This window comes from Terrapene carolina, unplaced genomic scaffold, assembly GCF_002925995.2.
Source record: "Terrapene carolina triunguis isolate 2854851 unplaced genomic scaffold, T_m_triunguis-2.0 Scaffold238, whole genome shotgun sequence".
Classification (NCBI taxonomy): domain Eukaryota; kingdom Metazoa; phylum Chordata; order Testudines; family Emydidae; genus Terrapene; species Terrapene triunguis.
This window is the reverse complement of record NW_020664589.1, coordinates 16,953,479-16,966,030: the sequence shown is the minus strand read 5'-3', so window position 1 is coordinate 16,966,030 and position 12,552 is coordinate 16,953,479. Positions and strand designations below refer to the sequence as shown.

General features: G+C 45.3%; 1 protein-coding gene across 2 annotated transcripts in view; it reads right to left on the bottom strand.

Annotated features, from left to right (window-relative positions):
• The window catches only part of SCAI (suppressor of cancer cell invasion), a 93,712-nt gene that overhangs the window by 33,544 nt on the left and 47,616 nt on the right, over positions 1-12,552 (bottom strand). The window lies entirely within an intron of this gene.

Below are 12,552 nucleotides of genomic sequence, written 5' to 3'. Positions count from 1 at the left end.
CTTCCTACTAGCACTGCAGTGTTAGGGCAGGTGGCACTTTGCTCGAGACACCAGACTAAACTGGGTCATCAACTCATGAAGCAGTTTCTGCTCAGAGAGAGAGAGACGGGGGGGGGGGGGCATGTATTCCCACACCCATTCTTCTGTTGTTACCCCTTACACTCAGGCAGAATTCTTTGGCCCCTGCATAGACAAGACTGGGCATTTCATTAACACTAACAATTCCTAGACAGACATGGACAACAACCTGAATATTTGCTAAGGGTCAGTTTATCACTGACTGAGAATGAGAGAGAATGGCAGAGTAATGCAGAGATCTGGTGCCTTGAACTGCCTGACATCACCACCACTCACCCCATGCAATGTCATATAATCTACAAGGCAACACTAGTATCAGAGGAGGGGAGGATAGGCTGGTGCCAGCTAGCATTCACCAGTCCTTGGGACAGAGCCTTTTGGGGGCTAAGAAGGTATTTTTGCCTCAGAGCAAAGACTAATAGCAAAGAACTGCCACAGTTCTTCAAAACCACCCACACACCACCACTCCAAACACACAGTGCCCTGCACTGCAGTATACACTCCTCATTTTCACCTGCACAAACACACACAACTCTCCCAACACAACACAACCCACACACAAATCAAACAACCAGCATGCACAATAACCCCCAAAATCACTCTGAAGTCTAGATTGTCTATTAGGTCACCATGAAGTGATGGAAAACAGCAACAAGTACAGCTGAGAGCTTTTTTTGCTCGGAATATCACCAGACTCATTCTTCACTAGGATTCACAGTCTGTTACCACCAGTTTAAGTTCTTGGTCATTTTTGTTTTTTTGTTGTTTTTAAACTCAACTTTACGAATTACACCTGTGTAACAGCAAAGGCTTTTAGCTACCAGCGTATCACTATAGACTGTGCATTTATAATACATACAACATATTACTATGTATGTACTTGCTTCATCCGGCTATGGCTGGAATTAGGGGATGGCTGTCACAATATGCAAGTACAGCAACAGCTGGAGGGAGCTAATGCCACGTGTGAATTCACAGAATGTGTTTACATGGTGGTGGGCTGTGTAGATGCAGACACACGTGTGCATGTGTATAGATGCAGGATTTAGAGAGTGGAAAGGAATTCATGTATTCCAAGCTCTGTGAATGTGTCCTTTTACCACAAGGTGTCAGGTCTCTTGACATCTTTAAAACACAAGACTCTCTCTCTACATATTTACTGTAACCCTGAAAACAACTCCCGAAGGAAATGGCAGGGTTCTTGCAGCTCCTACGCTTTCAAGCAGGCGACTGGAAACAGCAACAAAAGCAGTTATATGCACCAAATTCTAAATGAGATACTAAATATCATCCACAGTCAGGAACATACTGCGGAGACTTCAGCTCTGCCCAAAAAAGAGGAGACTTTGGTACAACACATCATTGTTTGGTTACTCTTAGACACTATGTTATGCAGCCACTATTACTGTCGGCAGAAATGGGAAGTTAATGGTCCGTGGAATGAAATTAAACGGTGCCAGTGATTGCCCCATAAGCCAAATCTCCTTGGAGCTTGTGCTGTGCAAGGGTAACTTTGGTACGAAACAATTGTTTATAGACCCCTCCCTAAATTACAAGAGGCAGGCCCATTTTCCTAACGCCTGTTCTATTCCAAGGCAGAGAGAATAGCCATTTAATTCAAAGCTCCTGTGGATGTCAGACTGCGTTTTTTAATACACAAAAAGGATTTAAGAGCTTGCATTGAGAGGTTGCCCTGAGAAATTGCCCTATATTTCCTCCTGGGAACTTCTGCTGTAAACAGGCTATAGAAGCCAGTTCACCTGGAGCCTCTCTTCCCACTTCCTCATAGCCCTAAAGGAGATTTCACCCTTCTAGTTGCAGACTTAGGCTAGGTCTACACTACCCGCCTGAATCGGCGGGTAGAAATCGATCTCTCGGGGATCGAATTATCGCGTCTCGTCGGGACGCGACAATCGATCCCCGAATCGACGCTCTTACTCCACCAGCGGAGGTGGGAGTAAGCGCCGTCAACGGGGAGCCGCGGAGGTCGATTTTGCCGCCGTCCTCACAGCAGGGTAAGTCGGCTCTGATACGTCGAATTCAGCTACGCTATTCGCGTAGCTGAATTTGCGTATCTTAAATCGACCCTCCCCTGTAGTGAAGACCTGCCCATACACTAACAGGCTGGGAGCACAATGCTTAGTGTACACAAAAGGACATGGAATGTCTGATAGAAGGATGGGGCCACAAATTGCATTTCACTGAGATTTAATGTGACAAAAGTATTTTGGGATGCCATGACAATGTCTCCAAAAATAAGCAGCAAGGGCAAATCAAGAATAATCCAATTCAAATCTTGGATTAGACAAATGGCTCTCCCCATTCTTCGTCAAGGGCCCAATCCTGCAAAGTGGCTGAGACAGTTGAATACCTCTCAGTCTTAGGCCCTATGATTCCATATGCAAACCAGTTATCCAAGCGTCACTGGAGTCAGCTGGCATATGCCCATACCCAACCCTCATTGGCTCAGATTGAGAGACTACAGCACTTATATGAACAGAACAAAGGTGAGTGGGGTGACAGCATCACACACTTACTATTGGAGACACCTATGCAAGAAACAAAATGGCAGAACTCACATTCCATGGGACACACTGTGGAGGCAGAGTTAAGGTGGTTTTGCTACCTTTATTGTGACTTTCCATGTTTTTGAATGTATTTGTTTTTAGCTACATTATAAGGATTTTAATCTTTAAATTACCCAGACATGCTCCCAACCTTAATATCACCCTAACAAAGAGCCTTTTGTGAGGGTATCACGAGGAGCTTGGCATGAACTCCATGGAGAAGACAAATATCCTAGCCCCTTGAAGTCAACACATTCCACCCTAGGTTTGTGTTGAATTTCAAGGCAGGCATACAGCCCACATGAAAAGCTACTCAAGGAGGCATTACATTTAGTTGCTCTTGAATCGGTCAAGAATTTTTTCAGAGAACCCTATCCCAGATGAGTAAATTGGTTCACCTACTCTACATACTGAATAGCAGATCATACCTTCTATAAACAGAGGCATTCTGAAGCCCCACCCCCAACTTCTTCAAAAAGAAGGACAACTGCAACCTCCCAGGACCAAAGTTCTTTAACAGAGTCCAGCAATGCCCCTGAGATGGGCTGTTGCAACATTAGAAGGAAACCCCATCGCCTCTCCCTTGCCACTACATAGCCTATGATTAATTTTTACAAGAAGTCCCCCTCCCCTCCCGGGAGCAGAGCCCGGAGGCACAGGGGAAGGGATGGCTACAGGAATGCAGCCTCTTGCTGATCATGCCAGGCTCTCTAGAGGAATAAAAAAAAAAGGAATAAGGCAGCAGAGTGGGATTTCCACAGCAGAAAGGAGCAACATTGTTGTCTAATCTCTAACAGCACCCCAAGTGGGATAGGAAATTAATATTGCTTTGCTTATCAGCCAACTCTATTTCCCACACAGCATGAGGGAAACTGGCTGACTCATTTTATGCAAAGTGAATCAGTTATTGGCGTGATCCCCTACCAGCCTGAAAAGCCATTTCAACAGCTGTTGCTATCGTGATGCTGCTGATGCCTGAGAAGCTAGGCAGGAACTGGCCAGAAAGCAGGTCCTGCCAGACTCAAAGTTAGCTGCTCCTAGGGTCTGAAGCAAGTGGATAGAGTCAGGTCTGAGGGGGATTCCATATGGTCACAGGGCCTACTGTGCAAGAGGAATACTGTGAGAAGCAGCCTGAGCTTCAGGACACCTCATGCAATAAACAGGACAAGTTTGCTTCAGGAAATCTTAATGAATCTTAACACTTGTTTTCTGAATCATCATAATCCTTCCAAACTTTAAAGCATTCTCTCCAGCCACAGACTCCCCAGTTGTCAAGGAATAGCTGTGGAGCATCAAAGCAAGCCCCTTGCTACAATCCTCATGCTGCTTTATCCCCGGCCCCATCCTCCCCAGGGTTGAGAACATTCCTCACACCTATCGCAGTGACCGCCCCTGGCTCCAGCTGACCAAGCAGCAGCAGTAATTCTGCCCTACCAGGCCAGGATGACAGGTTAGTGTAAGCAGGAGGCTAAAGTGGGGAGATCCTAGAAGAAGCCCTCCTTCCCCCCCCACCCCCCCAAGTACTCTTCACATTATTTTGGCCATTTCACATCCACCACAAAGTGAGCGGAAAATGTAGCTTTAAACAAGGAAGAAATCAGGCATTCACATACTACATTCTTTACTTGTAACACTCTGAATTTATGGGTCACCCCTCACTATTTTGTACATGTTGCATCTCTGTGCAAGTCTAAGCATTCCTAGAAAATCCAAAGTTTCCTGGCTATTTCGGTGCTTTGGAGTCTCTCTGATTAATGGCCTATTACAAAACTTCTGTCCTTGCAACAGGTACATGTTGGGCCACTATTACTTCTAGAAATTCCTGTGTATCTGCACGTGTACATTTCAAGCAGCAGGAGAGCCTAATCACAGCTGACATAGCCAGGTACCATGCCATTCCTGGGCTCCCCTGGGAACAAGGAGGGTCTCCATGGAAACTGACACCATCACTTTTGATAACATCCTGACAGCATAATAACAGAATTTCATTTGTGACAGTACAACACCACAGCACAGCCGAACACTGTTCTGCAGGGAAAAGCAGCTCTTGCCATCACCACCCTCCCCCCCATTTGTTGTCTTGTGATCTGCACATCATTCATGCTGCCTTTGTCAAGAACTGCCCTCAAAGGGAAAGCATAATGGGAATCAACGACAACCTGTTACTCTCCTTCCTGCTAGCCGTAGCCGTCTCCCTCTTCTCTTCACCTCTCTCCATGCACCTAACCCAGAAATGCACGCCATCCAAACCACAGTGCAGGACGCAGGAGTGACAGACAGATTTGCCATATGGGATGGATGGTGCAAAGAAAGGAGTGTCCCAACCACTGAAGGATAGGCAAAATATGCTGAAGTGATTGACTAAGAGGACAGAGAAAAGACAGACAGTCATTATCTAGAGTTTGCTACTAAGCCCTCCAATTTTAATGGTAAACGAATGCTTTTAAAAATTCAGATTTTTGACATCTCTAACGCGAAATAGGAATGAGTGAAATCCCACAACTGCTCCTGGGGCATGGCACACACTATGGGTGTAGTCTGTTGGTCCGTGTACTGCACTGGAACAGATGATGGATAAAATTGTGGTGAACTTTAGGCCCCATGTGGAAGTTTTCCCCAGTTCTTGCTATGATCTGCTTTACGAGGTATAGCACTTCATCTTGTGCGTTCAATAATTCATTTTCCATCAGCGGTTTCAACCACATTGCTGACAGAGGCCAGAGTTGCACTGGTTGAAAGTGAGTTAAGGAATATTCCTTTTGGCTAACCCCACGTGGAAGCTGTCACAGAGGGACATGGCTCAGACTGAGTAAAAGACCTACAAAATCCAGGGAGATTCTCAGCAGGCCTGCAGCAGCAATGCAAGGAGCAAAAGCTACACTTGAATGCAACAGAGAACCTTTCCAGAATGATGTGTAACACTGTGGGGTGAAGCCCAAGGGACTTGTTTGTTCACAATCATACAGTCACTCAGCCAGGACCACCCCTTGCCTCCCATACCCAGATACCAGAACTGTGCAGTAACTCCCCAAGGGGCACAACCTCCTCACCAACAAGCCACAGTGAGCTAGAAACTGCACCAACAACGTCAACACCACTGCTTCAGTGGGGCAGAGGCAGCACCCCAGATTAGAGGCTGACAAGGCCCTGATTCCATAATCTTATTGGGGAGGAGGGATCAGACAGTAGAAGTACTACAACCCACACCCTCTTGCGCCACACAAACAAAGGGCCCTCCTCCTGAGACACACTGCCAGCTGACTTAAGGAGGATGAGCTGGAAGGGGAAAATGGGAGCACAGCCTTCGATAGGCCCACATCAGGAGCGAATAAGGGAAGAGATGGACCTGTATGAAGGTGAGGGGTGGAGTATTTGCAAGGTGATGTCTTTGTCCTCACTCCACTTGGCAACCCCAAAGTAGATGGAGGCGTGTTGGACAGCGTGCAGCATAGAGTGGATGGGGGTGGGAGTTGTACACACTTCGCTGCTCTGCACACAATTTAGACACATGTCTAGTTCTATCACCCTTGCCCACCTATCTCACTGGATTCCCTTCCCCACCCCAAACACACACATTGTTGTAGCTCTAGTGTATTGTCTCATGTCCATGATTAGACTGAGCTTTGGGAGAGGGGCTCTGCCTTCCTAATACGTTTACACAGCAAATATGAGGAAATATCATAATATTAAGAGCCACACCAGCTAGTATAGAACAAAACCAAAGGAGGTTTGATCGGAGTCCCTGAAAAGCAGTGCGCAGCTTACTGGAATTCTGGGAGAAACAGAAAAATGCTACCATCTGTTCCAGTAAAGCACGTTCTTGCAGGCCACACAGTGAGCAAAACATCTGCAAGCTCTTCCAGGACAGCATCTCTCACTTTCCATAGCACTGAACTCAACATTTAACAAGTGAGACTACTAGAAGCAACGCAGAGGCTGGCAATCCCACAGTTAGGCACTTCCTAGCATCCGGGACATCTGCAATTAATTCAGTTTTTAAATGTATTGCTAAGATGTTTATTAAGGGAGGTAAGTGCCACACACACACACCACTCCACCCAAATACAAATAATTCTAGCAGCTACAGTCACAAAAAGGAAGCATCACCCTTACCCACTGGTAAGAGCATAAAATATACTTGGAGCAGCAACCTTTATAACAGGTTTTTCTCAAATGCTGTATTTGGCAACTGAATTAGGAAGAGAGGAAGGAAATGCTATAGAAACAAAGACGTGGCAGGCTGGGCCCTTGCCATTCTGGCAGCAGAAAGAGTGAAACAGCTGCCAACACAGCCATAGGCTTGGCTTTCTGCAGCTCGAGCGCCCAGAAGAATTTTCAGGAAGGAAACCCCCAGCATGAAACACTGTGGGTGAAGCCCCTGTCCACAAAGCAGCAGAAGCCATCACCTTAGTCAAACAGCAGGTCAGGCATGTACCAATGCATGCATTATCCTACAGGGAGAAGCCAGTGCTGAGATAAGGAATTAGGAGGACACTCTAAGCCTTTTCCAGGCAAGCCAGAAGGGGACAGGTAATTTGCTCAGCAGGTACCACACAGAGATGTGTTATAGCAATGCTTCACCACAAACCCTATGCCCACAGGAACTGCAGCTGTGAGGAGCACTGTGGGTGAAACGGTGATTGCATTCGTTGTGTATTTTACTTCAGATGAACCCATGCAGTGGCATATTCAAGTACAATCAATGATCACCTTGAGAAAGTCTGTCTGAACCTGGTGACTGGAGTCCATCTTCTTACATTGATTGCTCAAACCCATTGGTATTTTTCTACTTCCTGTTATCTAGCTAGGTGAGAAAGGATTATTTCCCCCTGCATACCAGTTACAGTATCAAAATCCTGATCCTCCATCAATCAGCTGGAAATTTAACACAGCATGTAGCTGCACCAAAGGCTTTTTCAAAGAGAAGACACTTAATGGTACTGTAGCAGATCCCAGTGTCTGTCGGGTTCTGAGCCTGAACATTCATCAAGTGCCTAGACACAAGAAGTTCTGATTTATTCTCTACAGGGTCCAAGGGCTACAGCCACAAGCATGCTATGACCTAAGCATGACAGGATGGGACATATGGTGCCAGAAGCCAAGTGAGAAACCTGGGACTCGGGATCTCTCCATACCAGAGTCTGCTTCCTTAGGATGCTGCATAAGGTCAGTGAGGACTTTTGCTAGTCCGCTTCCCATTGCTTTATCCTTCATATTTTGCAGCACAGGCTGTTTGTTTGGAGTTTGGAAATCCAATTCACACAGTAAATTGTAGGATTATCAATAGTTTATGAGAAAAGGGAAGAGAACATCTTTGCTAACCATCTGTGTTTGAGTATCAGCAGTCCATACAGCCCCCAACACACAGTATTACTCAGACCAGTAAGAATTGCCAGGGAAATAGTGGCTATGATAAGTGTTGCTCAAGAGATTCTACAAAAGGAGTTAAGAAATAACAAAGCTTCTAACACACAAACATCAGCCCAGAGGGAATTCCCTACATTCTGGAACAAGCATGTCCATGTCACAGTGTGAGAGTTTGAACCACTATCCCACAAGCACCTCAAAATTCCTGAAGCATCTTTCACTGCCTTTGACAAGATAGCAAGGCTTTCAACTTTTACTAGTTGCTTTGGATAATTCTAGATTTGACCCTTGTCAGGGCTTGCTCTACAGATAAGGTTAGCTTGAGTAATGACCTTTAGCTGTGTACTGGGCATGAAAATGAATCTGTGCCAGCAGGAAATAACTCTGCACCCCTTAAAAACAAAGTAATCTCAAACATGGCCTGCATGTTATCTGAGGCACACAAAAAAGTGGCTTGTCCCAAGGTCACATGGGAGTCATTAACAGAGCAGAGAATAGAACTTGGGATTCATGACTCCTGTTTCACCAGAGTTTTACCTATTAATCACCACCTTAGGATTCAAGATTGCCTCTCTGGGTTGTGCAATTCTCTGCTACTGCAGACAGCCATTTAGGGTGAAGGTATAAAGTGAAGAACCTGAAGTCCACTGTCAGCCACCATCCTAGGCAAGGACTGGCTGAGATTCACTCTGAAGCTATTTATTCGGCTAAAGGGGTCCCTGTTAAGTTGCACAAGGAGCTTTCCCCCAGGGCTGGGCTGAGAGCACTGATTCTCAGTTTCGTTGGCCCAAGAAACAAACAACAACTAAGTGGGGTTAGCTTCTGAACCCAGATAATTTGCAGAGAAGTGCAGTTCCAATCCACCTAAATACACCGCTTTAGGTCATGGGCAAGCTCTGCAATTCAGTAAAATGTCAAGCTGAATGTTGGCCTTTGTGTGGTTTACATGGAAACAGCTGGAATCTGTCTTTTTGGTACTTGGTTTAAAAGTTTCCATCTTCGACAACAGTGGGCCATCTCTCTCTCATTGCCGCATTCAGGATTTCTTCTAAGTGACTGAAATCCTGGTCCCACACAGCCAGACAGATACTCTGTAGCAGAGTATTGCTCTCTGTGTGGGTCATCTCATCTCAAAGGATAGTCGACAATCAGCTAAATGAAAATATGTATATAATCACTAGTACCATGAGACCGACCAACCCAGCCTCGCTGCTTGTCCTGTCCAGCCTTGCCCCTTCTGACATGAGGTGACAAGTCACCTTGCAGAATCTGCTCCTTAAGGTGCAGGACATGCCACATCTACCTGTTTAAAAGTGTGTCTAATCCACCAATTTACTGTCTTAGCTCATGGCACCCCCTTTGGACAATTCATTTAAAGAACCTCAAAGTCACCTCCAGATGGTGTACTACGTGGCAAGGTTTCAAACATAGCCATAGTTTATCTTGTGAGACATTTGAATCCCAATCCCCCCCACTTTTGACCTCCCACACCACCTGAAAACTATTGAGTTTTGCCTACAATGTAGAATTAACAGATGTGCTGCAAATGACTACTAGTGGGAACTTTTTGACTCTCTCTTTTACCACTGTGGCCAGTTCAAAGATTTTGATCATAAACTTGCAGGCTGCATCTGTTGGCAATGGCTGCCTGCACAATGCCCTTCCCTCAGCTACTGAGTGGTTAAGACATTTAGACGAACGTGCTTGACTTCAACATCTATGTAAATGCAATCAATAAAAAAACTGGACCTTCAAATACATCCCAGATCTGCTATACATCAGTTGCTTTAGTGCACACTAGAGAAGCAGAAGCCACACATTCTTCAGACTTCAGCCTAGGCAATCAGCCTAACTTTCACGTAAACCAGCAGATATTGATGTCAATTAGCAACATGCTTTCACTCTGGAAATACAGTCAAGCTCAAAAGGCATGTTGTCAGCTACCAGAGACAGACATTCCTGAATTCATGTTGCCTAAATCACAGTCTACAATTATTGCCTTTAACAACAAAACTCTGCAGCCTTGACCCTTAAAGCTGCACCCAGCTCACTTTTATGCTCACAGAATGGGAAGATTGCTTTATATACTAATTAAAATGGTTTAAGGGGTCAACACTAATAGAGTAGCCCAAGAAAAATGTTTTAAAAAGCAAAGGAAGACTTGCTTTAGAAGGAGAGAGGCAGTACAGTCTCATGTAGTACTTCTCAGCTTGTCTGGGTCCACAACCTAAAAAAGGCTCAGGTCATCTTGCAAGCCACCATATCCAAAAATCCTTTGGAGTCGGATTGTGGGATCTTGGGCCTAGAAAGAAGCAACAGGTTGTTTTTCGGTGCTGAAGCTTGAGAGTTATGGAAGATGTTGATGGAGTATTGGGAGCTGTTGCTTTGGGTATCAGTCTGCTGGAGTGGAAGGGGGTGCTTGTTTCCTGTTCAGATACAGGAGAATAATACTTTCAGTGGTTGCAGAATTGGCTCTACAATTCCTTGCAAACGCATTTCTGAGCCCTAGTGCAGAGCAATGGGTAGTGTGAGGGAAGAAGAGAGCAAAGAGGGATTGTTATATGATTGGGAATCAGTGAAAGCACAGAGCCAAGGTGGTGATGGCAGAGGCGGCAGCAAAATGGGAGAGGGAGTGCCTGTAGGATTTCATTGCTCATGTAACTTTACTTCTTCGGCACCCACTTCCCACATTGCATCCCACTGACTGAGAAGTGCTGGGTTAGTGGTAACTGCACAGAACAAGGTGTCAAGGACTCTAGGTTCTATTTCTGTTTCTGCCCCAGACACAATGGGTGGCCTTCAGCAAGTACCTTAACCCTCCGTGTGCCACTTTCCCCCTCCAACAAGGGCAATACTTAGCTCCCATAGGTGTTGTGATAATTCACTGATATTTGTTAAGCACGCTTCGATACTTATATATGCTGACTCAGAGAAGGACAAAGCATTAACATATGTGTTTCTGGCTTGTAAGTTGGAGCTAACAGTCTTTTATTGCTGATGTGCCAGGCAAACAGTAGCCACTAGAGAAGACAGAACTAGCCAGCCGACTGCTCCAACAGGGGGTTATAGATACCACCTGGCAAAAGTCGCATATCTGCTCTAATCAGATATGTCAAAATGGAGCTTCAGCTGGCCAGATCAGTAGAAGAGATGCTGACCCATCTTAGAAGAAGACTCCTCTGTGTGGTTCTCACACCCCTGTGATATTAATCTATGCTCCCGATATTTGGATGATTGCTACATAAGGGCTTTCTACATGGGAAAGTTAGTGGGGAATATAGTAGGATGTGAATTTAAAGCAGAATAACTATTGTGCACTAACTCCCCATGTAGACACCCGTTCCACAATAAGTGCTTTTTTGCAATGTAATGGATTTAAATTCACACCCTACTTAATTCCATGCTAACTTTCCAAGTAGACAAGCCCTAAGCTCTTTCTGAGAAGTACAGGATGTGCAAATCTCACATTAGAAAGACAACCTGCTCAACTTCAGAGCGTTTTTAGCTAATGTTTCAGAACTGGTGCATACCAGAGTTCCTTGGGAGCAAGGTGAATGGAGCTGCTTTGCAAGATGTTAGAGTGTTTCCAGTATAGTGCATATGCCACCTCATTACCACAGGGTTGTCAGCTACATTATTAAATTAGAATGGGGCCAGGGCAGCATGCAGGTGATCTTGTAAAAGACAGTTGCCTAACTGCCCCAGGTTTACTGTTGGAGAGGGGTGGGAGTGGGGGCAGTTTGCGCTTGTAAGGAAAATGGCTGAAGGTTTGTTTTTAAAACACGTAGTATACCGAATAAACACTGCAAATAGACATGAAAAGGCAAGTCAGAATTCAGAGCCATTACCCTGACAGGCTCTTTTACTCAACAGCATAGCTAGAAGTCTTTTCAGTTAAGGCTTTAGGAAGAAAGACAGTTAGTGCCACTGATGCAGCCAACAACATGCAGAGAGAAGACCGTATGTAAAGCAGACTTTGGAAAGTCACCTTGGCAATCGGGAGAAAACTGAACAGATTCAATAAGATACATTGCTAGCACACAACGGACTCTCCAGTACACACCTTCTACCGGAGCTGACTGAAAGAACAGAACTGATCAGTAACTAGCTTTTCATGGATTCCGTTTAAGCTTTATACTGCAGCTATAACACTTAGCACTCATTCAGTGCTTCACTGCTTAAGAGCACTTTACAGAAACACTACCTAATACACCACCACAACTCCCCTGGGAGGCAGGCAAAGAAATATTATTGCTCTCCTTTTATAGCTGGAGAACTTTGAGACACAGAGGTGGTGATGTGACTTGTCCAAGGTCATACTAGGATCCTATGGCAGACCTAGGATAAGATTCTACTTCCATGTTCAAGCCATTAAGCCACGCTGCCTCTCTGATTGCCATATGTTGGAAAGAATTTTCCCCTGCAGGTCAGATTGGCAGTGACCTTGGGGTGTTTTAACCTCTCTCTGCAAGCGTATGGGTGTGGATCACTTGCTGGGACTATTTGTGTATAACCCATTGCAGGGGCCACAGGCATTGGT